The following is a 17,703-nucleotide window of genomic DNA, read 5'->3' as shown; positions in this document are numbered from 1 at the left end:
TGATTTGTGCAGGAATTGATCGTGCTGATAGTAAGTATGAACACGTTTGACAGTTTGACGTATCATAAACTTAATAGAAACAGATAAACATTCATAAATTCATTTTATAAGAAATACGGTATTGTGTACTACAGTACTGTATACTGAACTAAGCTGTGAGACGTGAGACCAAAAATGAATCGCGCGAGCTTACTTTACAGTTAATATGAACAAAATTGAAAGCTGAGGTGTAATGGGGCTACTGAGAAATTATAAACTTCACTCACAGGTGCGACGACATTGCGATTATGGGAATATGGCCGAATATAACGGGTGAAACATAAAGTTACAAGCGAGCTCTACATGTCCGTTCTATTTTGCCTATTAATCCTATGTTAATTCAAGATATATAAGATACGTGTAGTGTGTAAAGACAACTGATACTGTGTCAAAATAAAACTGTCTACCTTGCCAATAGTATAGAACATTTTGTAAATCATTGCGACGCTTCCCCTATATATAGCAGTGGATAAACAGTGAAACAGCTAATCCGTTAAATACAAAGCTTTTTTCAAAAGATTGTCTTTAAAGTTTATTTAAGAAGACATGTAGTTTCTTTCAGCTGCTGTTGCTGTTGCTCCTCGAGGTTCAAGTGTTATCACAGCACAATGAGAATGAATAGCCTCTTTACGTGGTCGCCCAGGTTGGCTTCCCTCCTGTCCAGTTTCCTCCCATCATAATGCTGACAGGTGTCTTATAAGTGAAAATATTCATAAGTACCACGTAAAACACCGCTCAAAGAACTAAATAAATTTTAGTTTCTAGTGGCATTCAAATCCCTTATTATTCAAATGTTGTTTTAACGATATTTCGAAGTATTGTTTTGATTTGATCACATAGACCTAGAGGAATTGGCCCATGGGAAACCCACAAAACAACCTGAAATTAAACAGCACGCCGCCTATAACATCACATTCGACGGCTACTCTCGTTCCTCCGTGGATGGCAAGCCCGTGACTGGTCCGAACCAAACCTGCAGCGCGACAGAAAAGTCTCGTGATCCATGGTGGATGGTTGATCTGGAGGATGTGTACCTCACAAAACATGTGACAATCACTCCACGTGCAATAACTAATTATTGACAGTTGTACTTTGGATTATTTAATGTTCATGTTGTTTAACAAGTCATCTTTCATGTTAACGCTATGCGTTCTCAAACCGTCTATTTCAATCTTTGTCAGATGTAGGACATGACTGTATAACATTTGTTCCTGTTCTATTACGTAAGGTAGACCAAGACGACATAGCCATTTCCCTTATCAACAACAACAGTTTCAACACAGACAGTAAAAGAGCAGCGACGGCAGTGTGATGGTTGGCAAACGGGAACGCTAAACCGGTGAAATTCGAGTTCTTATTATTTTACCCCAGTTAATGTTTTATTTCAACTAGTCTTGTAAATGATTACAAGGTAGTAATAATAATAATTTCACACAGCTTACAGTAGTACCTTGCCTTAAATATATATATATATTTTTTTTGATTGGTGTTTTACGCCGTACTCAAGAATATTTCACTTATACGACGGCGGCCAGCATTATGGTGGGTGGAAACCGGGCAGAGCCCGGGGGAAACCCACGACCATCCGCAGGTTGCTGGCAGACCTGCCTTAAATATAATTAGTGACAAAATGCAATGTACTGACGTTAATGACAATTTATTAAACGTCAGTGTTCAGGACTTTCTCAAAATAATGTGCTGTCATCACATTTAATATACAAGAATTCACAAGTCATGGGTCGATACTTGAGGATAACCAAATTCACTCGTTATTTATGTATATGTGAACTGGAGGTGTATGGTTCCACAACAGCAAAGTTGGACCGGTCACGTGTCATAAGCTACCTTGTTATCCCATGGCTTCTTTGTTTCGGGTGGACTCGTTATGTGGTAAACAGTAAATACCAACTTCGTCACTTATTTAAAATCCACTTGACATTACTTTGGGCTGAAGTGGGTTTTATTTTCTTTCTTAGTTCTTTGACTATATATATATATATGCGCGATATATATATATATGACTGATTCCGACTGTTGGAATTCATTCATTTTATTTGTTCCCCTGGAAGCATTATTAATGGATAATGGACTGTTTTGCCAAGACAAAGACGGTCAGACTGACAGTTAGTGCTTTGTTGTGTCACTGCAACATTAACATCAAAGCGTCCTTCAAATTGTATTAGAGTAATTTTCGTCATGCTCGATCTTTGTTATTTTTCTAAATTCATTAAACATTTACCTAATAATTTACTTGTAACGAAATCGATAGTGTAAAAAAAAAATCCTCATCGCCTGGCCTCGACAGAAAAACTTCCTTTGATGTGTTCCAAGCCACATGATAAGAAACCGTATATATTTTTCACTTACGCCATAGACAGTAGAAACAACATAAGTATGTGTGCTTATTTTTCTGTTTCTCCAGGTTAAGAAGTGTGGTATTTACGTGTAATTGAATTAAAATTTTAACTGGATTAAAATGCAAATTGTATTATTCTGAGTTAAGAATGAAAGTGTTGTATTTAACAGAATTAAAATTTCACTGAATTAAAATGCAAAATGTATAATAATAAATGTTGCATTTAACGGAATTAAAATTCTAGCTGGATTAAAAGGAAAACTATATAATTCTGAGTTTAGAAGTGTTATATTTAACAGAATTAAAATTCAACTCGTTATACAATGCAAATTGTATAAATCTGAGTTAATCAGTGTTATGTTTAATGAAATTAAAATTCTAACTGAATTAAAATGCAAACTGTACATATATAATCCGAAGTTATCGAGATGTGTTTAACAGAATACTATATTGGAAAGATACGTAAAATTAATCACTGTGACAGGATAAGCTAAACGCTTTCTATTCCTAATGTATTCCTAATGCCCCCATCACACTCTGTCGTAGCAACAGACTTACACGCCATATTGGTAATAGAAAGTGAGTGAGTGCTTGGGATTTAACGTCGTACTTTACAATTTTCCAGTCATATGACGACGAACGAATCCTTAGAGTGCTTGTAATGTGCCTCCTTGTTGCAGGACGGATTTCCAGCGCTCTTTTATCTAGTGCTGCTTCACTGAGACGCCTTACCATAGGCAAGTAAGCCGCCTAGCCCGAGCCATTATACTGATACCGGTTTAACCAGTCATAGCACTATCCCCTTTGTGCTGAACGCCAAGTGTGCAGCATATTTATAGGCTACATTATTTTTGGAAATTAGTCAAACTGGATTGGAAATTAACTATCGGTGTGAGCGGCAAAAAGTTTTGGCCGAAATACTTTAAGACTAAGGCAAGCACTCTGCGTGTCTAGACATAGATGGCAGATTCTTAATAGCGAATATCAAGTGTAAAAAGCCATTAGCTGAAACATTAACTGTTAATGAGAACATCAGTGATTGATTGACAGAGGATTGACCTACGCTCCGATAATACCATCACCATCGTCCCTGCAGACAAAGGAAGAGCCACAGTGATACTTGACAAGAACAAATTCAACCAACTAGTCAACGACATGCTCAGCGACACAACGACATACAGGCAAATAACCAAAGACCCCACACCGAAACTAGAAAGAGAATTGAGGGCAAAACTCAAAGCCCTGCAGAACAGCAATGAAATCGACATCCAACTGTACCGAAAGCTCAACACAACGCACCCCAGAGCACCTTACGCCAGGGCAACCATCAAAGTTCATAAGAACCCAATCAAAGCCCGACTCCTGATCTGCTCCAGAGGCACTGTCCACTACGACACGGCACTGTGCCTCACTAAACTCCTAACACCTCTGGAAAAAACTTCCAAATCTTACATCAAAGACTTAGCAAAATTTTGTTACAAAATTAAAGGCATTCCAGGCACAGCCCAACTGATCAGTTACGACGTCGTCGACCTATTTACCAATATCCCTAGAGAAGAATCCCTAGACATCATACGACAGGAGCTGAACAGCGGACAACACCCTCTCAACACAGCCATTAAACCTGACAGCATAATCAGCCTTCTGGACTCGTGTATGCATTCCACCTATTTCACGTGGGGGGATGACATATATGAACAACTCCACGGTTTACCGATGGGATCCCCACTATCACCACTTATCTCCGAAATATACATGACAGAATTTGAGAACAAAGCCTTAGCTGTAAGCCCCATCAAACCGTTGAGTTGGTTCCGTGAGGTAGATGACACATTCGTAGCACAAAACAAGACTGACAACCCCCAGTCCCTACTTGACCACCTCGACACCCAGAACAACAGGATACAGTTCACCATGGAACAAGAATGCAACAAAACCATACCGTTTCTGGATGTACTTATTAGCAAGAGGTACGACAAACTCCTCACTTCAGTATACCGCAAACCCACACACTCAGACCAATACGTGAATTACCAATCTAAACAACCTAATCGGATCAAGAGAGGAATAATATCTACCCTAACAAAACGAGCCCTACAGATATCCAGCATCAACCTCCAAGAAGAAATAAATCACCTCAAAACAGCCTTCACCACCCAAAACTGATACCCACCACAGTGGAGAGAACTATCAGCAAAACCTTCAATCCGGCTAACAAGACCAGAGCAACGAGACCTGACCACCCCAATATATATATAACCATTCCGTATATAGGCACCCCAAGCTACCAGATAAGAAGACTCCTGCATGACAAACTGAACATACAAACAACGTTTACCTCCGCCTCTAACCTTAAAACCCTACTCAAAGCCAATGGAAAGAAACAGCCAACCCATAGGGAAGAACCCAAAGGATCTGTGTACTGCATTAATTGTGATTGTCAACAGCAATACATTGGAGAAAATGGTAGACCACTCAATATCAGAATTGCAGAGCACAAGGCCTCAGTAGAAAAATTAGATGGAAAATCAGCCCTCAGTGACCACATCAGAGCCCATCCAGAACACTAACTCCAATGGAACACAGTTCATACCCTACAAAACAACCACTCAGATTATAAAAGAAGGAAACTGCTGGAAGCCTTCATGATCCGACGACACAATCCACAGCTTAACCGAGACAGCGGGTACCACCTACCGAGCGCCTACAATGACCTCATCATATTAGACAGTGACCGCCTTAAACCCTGAAGCCATTAACCCTGAAGTTATTATCTATGTTACATTCTTGCCTGTTTTTGACACCACTCACTCTCTTACTGTATATATGTTGTCTTGTATCTCTGTATGTTCATATGGTTTGGTAACGATGTAAGAACCTACATCGAAAAGTCACCAACACAACAAATCCAGGAATTGTTATCCATAAGTAATGCCTCTGTCAGTCTATACCATCCCAATTCCTAAATGCCTCTGAAAGAAGCCAACATCAGTGATGTTGTTATTTTCTTTTGTGTACCATGTCGCACTTATATATCCACGGAAACAAATCGAAGGTAAGGAGACTGGCGTTAATTTAGTAATGGCATGTCCTCGCGAGACTCTGGTATTAATGAGATGCCGCACTGGCTATTCTAACTTTAGGGCACATTTAACGCGGAATACCTTTGCGTCGAAACAGACATTCCCATACCAGTCGCCAACGACAATGTACGTCCCGGGTTAATAAATCCAAGGCCAAATCACAACTGAGAAACTGAGAAAGTTTATAAGGTACGGAATTAGGACAAATTGGTGCAAAAAGTTCTAGGCGAATGAATGAAATCGATCAGTGTTGTAATATTGTACCATGTTAGTATACAAGTTATTGATAATCAAAATATGTATCCCTGTTGCGCTTTGATTGCAAACTGTTCACATATCCATTGCAAACTGTTCACATATCCACTGCAAACTGTTCACATATCCATTGCAAACTGTTCACATATCCATTGCAAACTGTTCACATATCCATTGCAAGTGTTCACATATCGAACCTGATGATCTATAGTCCAACACCGATTAATACACATCCTATTGTCCCCACCCTGCCTATTAGTATTATCTGAACCCTTACCGATTGTATTCTTGCCCAGACTAACTCCTAGCAGTTAGCGTTCGTTGAAGACAACTTGTCTTCCAAAAGTATGATGTGCAAATAACTGTTCGTGGGAAAGTTTTGGTCTCTATAACTTGCCAAACGTCGGTGGTTTACACCGGTCACTCTTCCATCCATAAATTTTATCTTTTTTTTATACATATTGTAGAGACGACCTATAGCGGTATAGCTTTTGTTACGTTCGGGTCATCCAATGCACGCTCTCACGCCCCACCGAAACTGAACAGGCCAGCCAGTGAGATGTCTGGAACGGAGGTCATTAATTAAAATATGTCGAACGACATGTCGAATTTCGACAATAGAGCAGAGATATTTTGTCCAGGGTGAAGTTGTCGGAGAGCAGTTGTCGTAAAAAGGTGTGACGTGGAAGCGTGCATTCAGATGCATCCATTGGTATCAGAACTATCACGGGTAATAGAAGGTACAGCCATACGAAGATTCAGTCTGTGGGCCCGATCACATACTAAATGAATTTATAATAAATGGATTTGAGTATTGAGGTAATACAATTTTGTTGTTATTTGATACCATTTTTAGAAATTTTCCAATTTCATTGTAGAAGCGGTACACCATACCCCTGCCTAGAAAAGGCAGTGTCACAAATGTGGAAAATTGTCGTGGTATTACTTTACTTAGCAATTTAGGCCAACTTTATACAAGATATACTAAACAATGTGGACAGAACACAATTATGTGTATCATTGATCTGCTTTCAGAGCAGCTTTGGTGCTGCTGATAATTTATTTGTTTTGAGTGGCCTTATCTCTCATTTACTAAATGGGAAGCAAAAACAGTACGCAATATTTACAGATTTTTCAAACTACGTTTTAAGAGGTGTATCGTGGTTGCAATTGTTAAAATTAGGCATACGAGGGATGTGTAAAATATTAGACACTCTATGTATGATCCCATTAAATGACGTGTAAATGTGGAGAATTTTCTCAGCGTCTAACATCAAACGAAGTACTGAGAGCTAGTTTATGATATTCTGCCGCTTGAAGCATCACGCTCTCATAAGAAAAAATGGGTTACTCAGTCACGTGATTTATTGTATATGCTCGGTCTTGGGCAGTTTTGGATAGCACAAACCATTTGAAATGTTGATTAAAGGATCATCTTGTGTAAAACTTGCATGATCGTATGGTTGAATCGCCAAGAGCCAGGTTTTATATTACACATAACAAGACTGAACGATGTTAAATGTTAACGAATGATCAAGAAGAACTAATTTCCAGTAAATATGTTTACTTTGACTGGCAGACTGCTGTAAGCATCCAACAGTAAATCACATTAGCAATTACACCCCCCACCCACCCACACACACACACACACACACACACAATACAATTAAGACGTACAGCATGGCGAGAAAAACCAGAAGCGACGACAGTGTGATAGCTGGCATATGGTCACACGTAACCCTTTAAATACGGCCTCTTGTCAGTTTACCTCAGTTAGGCTTTTATTCTAACTGCTTGTATAAGTCCATAACTGCCCTTGCATGGAATTTCGAAGATTCCTATAATGCAAGGGATGTACTATTCTCGAGATCTTGATGACAATATAATGGGGCCTGCAAATCTTGAAATCACTTGTCTTCTACAAATGCTGTCATGTTCGAAGATTCCTATAATGCAAAGGATGTACTATTCTCGAGATCTTGATGACAATATAATGGGGCCTGCAAATCTTGAAATCACTTGTCTTCTACAAATGCTGTCATGTTCGAAGATTCCTATAATGCAAAGGATGTACTATTCTCGAGATCTTGATGACAATATAATGGGGTCTACAAATCTTGAAATCACTTGTCTTCTACAAATGCTGTCATGTAAGCGAAATATTCTGGTGTGGACCACGACTCCACCTAATTCGTCATTTCTCTGCGATAGGAGCATAACGTTTATTGTTCTCAGAGTTGCATGACTGAACATTATCTTTCTGTAGCATATCTGCATAGTCTTTCCAGCCAGCTAAAGTAAGAGAATGTTCTATCGATTTCAGCGCTTATAAAAGCGACACCATTCCCATTTCTTACACCGTCACTTGAAAAGTCAACAGTTGGTGTGCATCTTAGGAGGCTGAGGATATGATATCTCTGTGGAAATATTTGTCATTGCTCTGGGCTGTCGATTTGATCATATGTAGATGTAAGTATAAAGATCCGGAATCTATTCCACAAAGCCATTTCTGTCTTCATTCAAAATTGAAAACTTCGTCCCAGTGCATAGTTTTTTGGTGCTGGATGTTGCTGTTTAGACCCAAGATAGAATCTTAAGATTGTTTGTCTTAAGACAGAATTTATGAAGTAGTAAAAATTTTAATTTCTATGTTCCCATTATATCTTTTAAATCATAAATTAAAATTTTGGCCGAAGTCACAATTGGTTTTTTCGACACCATTAAAACGGAGAATTTTTACCCTTCTCTTTCATTTATGCGATTTTATATTATTCGAATATTTTATTTTCATTTATTCGAGTTGTTAAATCTCAGATGGCTCGTGGTAGAAAGAGTCCAGTTTTCAATTGTGCATGCCATGAAGCTTTTAACATGACATTTCGCAAGCACGCGTCCATGAATACCGAACTTACGTTTATAGAAACATCATTCCATTTAACAAGATGCCCGAACATCTGTCAACATCAGCTGGAGGTCAAGATAATAGGTCTGGCGGTTAATAAATTTGTTTTAATTTCGCATATTTAATGTACTTTCTTTGTTCTTTAGTGGTTTGACGTGAACAATGTTTTTAAAATGGTCGTGTGACGTTCAATAAATTGCAACTAAGATCAATTCTTTTTCTTTACCTAATTCTGTTTAAACCATGGCACTATACGGAGCACATAATTAGCTACTATTTAAGCATTTACATGAACAGTTGGAACAAAACCTTAACTGAGGTAAACTGATAGGCGGCCTTACTTCATGCACCGGTTTAGTGTGACCATTTGCCAACTATCACACTGTCCTCATTGCTCTTGAGTTTTGCTCTCTATTGTGTAAGTCTTTTATATTATGATTATTCATCGCGGAAGTACATTAATTATGGTTTACAGTTGATAAATGAATGTCTGTTTCGACATCTAGATTATAAACTGGCAGTCTTCGAACTTCTTGACTTCACGTTGAAGATATGGGAATGTGCCTGGCATTGTTAAGGAATATGTCATCGGCATACTGCAAACAGATGGCTGCGCGTCTGGCGTGTTCGGACAGTCCTGAGTATGGCGTTCCAAAAGATCTATGTTTTTGTTACGACGGGACGCCGAAGCTAAAACAAGAGCAGTGACTACGGTGTTATCATTTGACAAATGGTCACTTACTCTGTTATATCCAGCCTCTTGTCAATTTACACCAGTGTTTATTCCATTTATTTAAAGGCTTAAACATATGTAGTAGCAACTTATTCGTCTTCAAGCACCACGCCCTGAGCAAAATTGGGCACAAAATTGCAGTGATTTTATTATTTGAAGTCAATGGTCAAGAATCCCACAAAATGTTGCGTCTCATCACACTTAATTAACAACCTCATGGAAACTATGCAAATTGAAAACCACATGGCTTACGGAACTGCTTTTTGGTTACATAACAGCTTGGGTCATCGACAACCATTTAGGTGGCGTATGCCTTTGACCGCGAGAAATAAACATTCTGTTATTAGACTGAGCGCTCCTAGGTCAATTAGAGAAAAGGCTGGGTCCACTGATAGTAAAATCTGATTTTCAGTCGCCAAAATATTCATATGAGTCTTCAGTGACTACGTCGATCTTGTCACAAATCTGTTTTTTTTTCTGTTAGATTAGTTCAACTCGATAACTAAGATTTTTAGGTCAGTTGACAAATTGATCACATTTTAAAATCTAACAGTTGACATTGAGCTATAAATGAATCACTGTGGATAAAACCGAAGCTTTTGTGAAAAATACATTTACTCAAATGGATTTTAACTTTAGTAAGGGACAGCAATTGTTTGTGATTAACCAAATGTTATGAACATATTTTGAAGAGCAAACACTTTACTCTCAGGTTGGGGGTTTGAATGTCTGTTCTCGATTATCCAGTAGCTATGATATATATATATATATATATATATATATATATATATATATTTATTTTTTTTTTATTTTTTTTTACTCTAAGACAGTGATGAGCTTGCTAGAGGAAAGCCCACTCTTCAAATTGGAACTAAGTCGTACTGGTCATCTGGTCACCACTTAGCTGGAAACTCAAGTTTTGCGGTCGATGGCAAACCCGTAGTTGGACCGAATCAAACATGCAGCCATACTCCAAAGTACTTTGCCCCATGGTGGATGGTAGACCTAGAAGACATACAGCTTATCAAAGAAGTGACCATTACGCCTCGGCTGTCGAGTAATTATTATTTATTTATATTATAATTATAGCTCAATGTGGTTTTCCTCCCACGTCTTTTATTCGCTTTTCGCTCCAGTTTTTAGAAGCACCAAAACCATTTACTAGGGAAACAATAAGAAGGTTTGCTGACATAATTGTAGCCTGTTACAACCTCGTATGTCGTGTTGCGTGGCGTCCAGGGGGCAATCTGACAGTGGAGCAATATGCAAGTTTCAAATTCGCCAAAGACAACCGACTGAACTCCGAAACCTCATCGACTGTTCTATTACAAGACTGTCCACCCGACGGCAGGATTACAAACATCACTCAGCATTTCCCGCCTAGAAAAGCCGGTTCGAAGCTGTTTAAAATTAAGCACATTATTTTCTGAACTACCTCAGGCTTTGCCTTACAAGCTCAACAAAAGAAACAGCGACTTTTTCAAGATAAGAACAAGACAGTACACCGCTTTGTTTCCTTCAGGTAAAATAACCGCCTCATCACCTTTCAAGGCCTTTTCCACAATGAACCTGCCTGAGCAATTACATGTAACCTGAAAAGATGATTTCCTGAAATTTCCCACTTATAATGTTTCTAATACGAGGCAATGTATCTGAAAATATTTACTAAATGAACAACAGTAAATATCTTAACATGAGTTTTGAAACCATTGTCATTGTATTTCAGGTTGTGTTATCTCGAATTTCACAATATCCGTGTCACGGTTCTGGGATGTGTCAAGGAACCAGATGGTAAATCCCAGCCTATGTTATACTTCTACCAGTGATCTGCCTGGAGGTATCCAGACGGTTCTTCCGTGTGTCAGCCAGTTAATCGGTAGATACATTGACATCAGGAAATTCACAAGTCAGATTAGGAGCTTATGTATCTGTGAGGTGGAAGTCTATGGAAGCCGAAACGGTATGTATTTTTATTGCTTTATTTTTTTTTATATATTTCCTTTTAAAAAATCCATTAAATCCATTAAATATGGATTGTATCTGTTTTAAATAAAACTACAGAAACCTTATATGATAATTCAAAACTAGAATTTTAGAACCAACACCATATTTGTTGAACCACAGAGAACAAATTCCTGTTGGACCACAGCATGTTAATTCCTACTGGACCAAAGAGCACTAACTGCTGCTGGAACAAAGAGCACTAGTTCTTGTTGGAAAAGAACTCTACTTCAGAGAACTTGCACTTTTACCTTCCTTGGGCATAGTTCCTTTAATACTATTATAAGATGAACGATACATCAGTTCGCAAGGGTAAAGGTATTCAAAGGTAAGGTAAGCTTATCCACCACGAAAACCATCCTATGGCGACGCACATTGACCATGTGCTGTTCTCACTCACGTCAGAGTTTTCTTATTAAAGGGGACATCAAACCTTTAAAAGTATCTCTTAATAAGCAGTTTAGGATGTGTCCTAGCATGTGAAACTATAAAAAGTTCACAGCTTTCCTCTTGAGACGCAAAAATGGCTTTTAACTATAGTATTCCAAAGCCCCAGAGGTCATTCTGGAAATCAAGTAGCCTGTTGTGGTGGGGTCAACAGTGACAGCTGACAAAACAACATTGCAGACTGGGGACACTAAGCTGGTCCCGAGTTTCCGGTAAGTTCCCAGTAAATATATTGATGCATTCCATTCCATCGTCATCTCCGAAAATATGTACAAAGTTGGTGGGGGGGGGGGGGCGTATTAAGAAATATAAATTAATGTCTAAAAATATGAAACCAAATAGCTTTTATTTTGCTTAAAATCATAAAGAAATATTGTTTTTTCAGAATATGTTCCCTGCAGGTCCTGAGGCGAATAACTATATGCCAGATTACCATTCTGTTTCATGGTCACTTTTATTATCTTGTCACTTTACATTTCAGCATGTTGAGCAGCGACTGAGAACATAATATTTCGACATGCCAAATACCGACGACGAATGACTCTTCAGTACACATCTTTATCGTTTTCTCATGTGAGGACGAGTCCACTGATAAATGAAGGGGTTGCTCAGTTGTTATTTCTACAGGACGATATAGGCTCATATAGTTTACAATCCTGTGCCAATTAAAACAATATCACAAATCACTCATAAGCTCTCGTTACCAGGTCCTACTCAATGTCATGATAGTTAACAATAGGTAATCATCACAAGTATCTTCGGCATGTGGAAATCCCATATATAAAGCTGTCAACAGGCTAATTAATGTGCAGATTTGTAATTTATTTCAGGATTCATCAAAATAACATTTCATATCTTACATTCAAACATATTTATGTTATCTATAGCGTTTCCTTTTTCCACTGATTAAAATAGACAACCGTCTTTGAGCAGTCAGTCTACGGTCGTCCACACGACTGAGTTCTCCTCTTTGACACTCAATTGTTGACTGCGTCTCTTTACATGACACTGTCCTAGTTTCTTTCTTTACATAGCCCTACTTTCTTACAGTTCCTTGGTGGGTTGTGTTGAGTGTTGTTCTCTTTTACGATGACTGCCGTGGAACGTCCATTATGATTAACGGGTGGTAACCGAATGTCTGTTTGGACGCCTAGGATTCTAAAGAATTTAAATAGCAAAACCGTGTACATTGATATCATAGAACGCGTTGGTCAGAATCACGTAACACATCGATATACGCAAAAATCATTTTCAAAGGACTCGCTGGAAAAACAAGTGGAGAAGAAAAATACATGCAAAATATTACGATTTGCATGTAAAACAAACTTGCCGGTATTTTCATTTACGACAGCATTGAATTTAACGGATTTGAACCAATACGCAACCTAATTTATGTCTTTCTGCATGACATCGCCGAACACTTCTTTTAACTAAATTTCGTCCAAACACGGGCGTTCGTGGACTGGTGATTGCCATGATACCGCGGCGCAATAGCCCTGAAGCCTCGCACCAATGCGGTCGCTGTGAGCCCATGCATGCTGACTTCCTCTCTGATCATGTCTGTCAGCAGACTGTGATATCGGCTATTTGTCCGGTATATGTCCCACCATAATGCTAGCTGTCGTCGAATAAGTGAAATATTCTTGATTACAGTGTAAAACTCCAATCAAACAAATGAACTAAATAAATCAGTTACACATGTTTGGGGAATCTTGATGCTAATTTGGTTTGCTCTTCAAAATAGTAATTTGCAAACATCGCCTGTACTAGTGTAAAAACCTTCAATCATAGTAGTATACATGTCAGAAAGTCTAGAAGGAGCACGGTGTCCACAGATTAGGCTGTATGGTGTTTGCTGTGTTCGTAGCCTTCTAATGGAGACGTTTATCCTGTTTCTCTTGTAGAAATGTTTACGCCCGTAAACCTTTATACAGCTATGTAGATAATTTTGGATTCGTATTCTACAAATTCGTAAAAAATGGTTAGTTTTAACATCCTGTATACAGTACGAAAGAAAAGTGCCCGGTGTCGGTATTTTCTGTAGCCCTTGCCGGGCCTACTTGAAAGGACACTTGAAGATGACGCATTGACCTTGACTTGGCACTAGCTCACGACCATTCGCACGCTGCTGCAGCCGTCCCCATGTATGACCAGAGAGGAACCCAGCATGAGCTGGACTTGAACTCACAGCGACCGCATTACTGGGAGGCTCCTGGATTATTGCACCGTGCTGGCACGACAACCAGCAGGCCACGGAGAATGGCGACAGCTGACAAAAAGTCATTAGTTCATCTTCAACTAGATTCAGATGAATAGTATCATTATCCCAAGGGACTAGGCTATACAGGCTAGCGGTTGTTAAATGTATATGGGTACCACATTACAGCAGGCCCACTGTTATGTACAGATCTTAAAGCAATTCGCTTGCAAGCTTGCAAGAAATATTAAAGGATTAAAAAGGAAGTACATGTACATGTGAATGGAAGTGATTGATAATCGCAGCTTTGGTGATGCCGTCACAGATCATCCGTAATGCAGAGGGATTCTTTCATAAGTATATGACAAAGCTTATGAACTGTTTCAAAGATCGTGCCCATTGACACATTAATAAGTCCATCTTCATATCGATTTTTCTATTTACAGATCGATTCTGCTCTTTTAAATCCCGTCCTGGAAAAAGATCGCAGAGCCTTCGGCTGCACACTCTTCAAACTCCAAGCCGAGTGATTTGTGCCGGCTATTGCCACGAAAACCTGGAATGCACATCTTTCAACTTCGAGCAGAAGAACAAGACGTGCGAGTTGATCGCAGACTCGCTTGTAGACATGAATGACCAAGAAACCACGGATTACGGATGGACACGTTATACATTTCAATAAAGGAGATACGGACTGGGCTTCTTATCATCTATGAGGCCAGTGATGTTGTAATGATCACATTGTAATATCTGATTCCTTGCTGTGTTTCTGTCGCACATTTAGGCATATATATGTATATAAACCTCCACAGAAAAGTTTACAACTCACATCTTTTGTTTGGTCTGTTTTATATTCCAGAAAGAAACTTGGCAAGCAAATTTTCTATGCTGGAACGGAACACAGGTTTGGTTTTTCATTGATTTATATCAGAAGAATCAATGTATCATGAAAATTAAACGGTGGTATTTACTGAATGCAGATATAAGACAAGAGGTTGTATTTTTTTTACCGGATTCATGGTGCAAAATAAATATGAAACTCGGTTCTCCAGCTCTACGTGTATGAATTTTCATTGAATTTGGCGAAGTAGTTCTAAAGTTGTAACGTTAGAAGTCAAATATATATAACCTCTGACCTGAGAAAGTTTGCCAATGGTCATCTGCACCGAACTCTGGCATGAAAAAAGTAGGTCAAAGGTCAATTGCGCCGATAAAAGCTGTAATACGTTCTAATAGGGCCACCAATGAATTCACTTTCGTTTTGACGAATTTGACTGTATGTTCTATATAGAGATTCTGACCCCAAGAAGGCAGCATACATGGTGTAAGTCGCTAAGATATTGTCACACAATTTTAATTTTTGATAGGCTTTCTACTAGACAGATGGTAAACAAGTTCACAAAATATTATAAGAACATATGAATCGGGATATTTCGGTAACGAAAGAAAGCACGGGCGGACGGATGAGCGTACATGATTAGGAAATATCTTTTGGCCAGTTGGATGGCTTCTTTCTGAAGATCAGTTGATAAAAAACTTGTAATAAATAAAATGGACTACAAATTGTGCACTAAATAAAGTACACTATTACATTGAAGTATGGAAATATAACCTTTACCGCGGACAATATCAATTTGCATTTAACTTTTAACTTCTTTTTGCTAATGTTCGGTGCATTCAACCCGTTCTGTAGTTTTATGACGAAGCGTTGTCTTATGTAGAGATAGCAGAAAATTAGACCCTGTATTGCAAAGGCCTTTCGATCCTTAGAAGTGGCCTCACAAAGACGTGGATTCTGAATGCAATCGACCAACACATCTTCCCAAACTCACGGTCGCTTTTACTTTTCGAAAAATCAGACACTTGATAAGACAGTTTACGGCCCGCCGCATTACCGCTCTGCTTCGTGCTATAGGTCGAAACGTTGTACTTGAATTTTCTTTGATCAAGTATTCAAAAGAAATTATACACGTACGCGTGGATACAAAAGAATAACTGCCACTCTGTATATATACTAAGTGTAGTGCTGACAAAAATATTGACGTCGTGAAAGCCAACATTGACGAAGTGGTCCACAATAGTCGCCTAGGAATATTCCAGTATCGATATGCATTTGGCTCATTAAAAGGCAAACTTGCTTCAGCTTGTGTTTTTCTTGCATTCTTTACTATACTAGCAGAATTATGTTTAATTGTGTATAATGAGTCTGCGCGTGGCCTTTCACTTGTGCAAAGTCATTTCCTTGTTCTGCACAAATCGTTAGTTGCACCGTGACTTTCCAGAATACCTATTACATGGTCTTTGTGTATTCTTTGTATAAACTGGCCGCATGATCTATCTGTCTGGAAATAAACTGTACTTCTTTCTAGCATTTTGTACAGTACTTCTTTATTAATACCCTCCGGGACATGACGACAAAGGCGTTTTCGAGTAAATAAACGTCTTGCTGGCAAAAGGCAACTGTTTGAGTTGTTTTACAGAAGGAAGTTCACCCGTCTACCATCAGCACTATGAGAGAGCTCTATGCGGGTTAAATCTGTGTCACAAGGTGGGGGGGGGGGGGGGATTTGACCGTTAGTTGGCCTAAATCTAGTCTATAACCCACATCCTATACGTCTACTGAGAAACGAGTCAGGATAGAACTATCACTTGCCAAATGTGTGCTTCCGTTTTCACGTTTTCTGGATCTCAACGTTAAACGCCAGTGATTTATATTATTTTGGCCAACTTTTAAAGACGATTAGAAGTTGAAAGTTTTTCTCGACCATTTACGTAAATCTGCTGTAGGTTTACCCTAGAACAACAAGAAATCACGAATCCACTCACACTTGCAGTATTTCATACGATTAATGGGATTAGCTCTGATAAACTGGTGTTCCAGCCCCACTTGGAGAATATTTTGCCAAAAAGTCTTGTGGGAAGAGAAAATTCCACTGCCCGGAACAAACAGCTGGCCTTCTTAAAATGTACATTTTGATAGACAAACTTTTCAACATGTGACAGTCACACACAGATTTCATATCCATAGCAAAGATGAACAGGATTACATGAACAATTCCCTGTCTGTGGCCTACATTCAACCAACACCACATGTCCCCTAGTAGATAAAAGACAACCACTTTATCTGCAATCAAAAAAATGTACTATGCTGTCTATGTGAAGGTCATTATTACTTATATTTAGGCCTACTTCAGAATCAAGCTTCATCTAAAAGCTCAAAAAGTGCGGAACTAAATTTGCTCCAAGATGCAACAAGACTTCACATGGCCAAAGAGTCCAAAATGAATTTTTTATACATAAACCATAATTTATTTTCTTTATGACCTACATCTACATCTACAACATACATATCCACAAATGACAAAATACAGAGTTCCAAAGTATACACATAACAGGTGCTGGCAGACCTTCCCACGTATGGCTAGAGAGGAAGCCAGCATGAGCTTGACTTGGACAAACAGCGACAGCATTGGTGTAAGGCTCCTGGGTCATTACGCTGCACTAGCGCGCTAACCAACTGAGCCACGGAGGCCCTTATTTGTCGGAGGCCTACATTCAACCAACACCACATGTCTGCTAATGGATAAAAGACAACCACTTTATCTGCTATCAAAAAAAATTACTTTGCTACTATGTGAAAGTCATTATTTAGGCCTACTTCAGAATCAAGCCACCACCTGTCTGGTGCTC

Source organism: Liolophura sinensis, chromosome 1, assembly GCF_032854445.1.
Source record: "Liolophura sinensis isolate JHLJ2023 chromosome 1, CUHK_Ljap_v2, whole genome shotgun sequence".
In the NCBI taxonomy this organism is placed as follows: Eukaryota; Metazoa; Mollusca; class Polyplacophora; order Chitonida; family Chitonidae; genus Liolophura; species Liolophura sinensis.
This window is presented reverse-complemented; position numbering follows the sequence as displayed.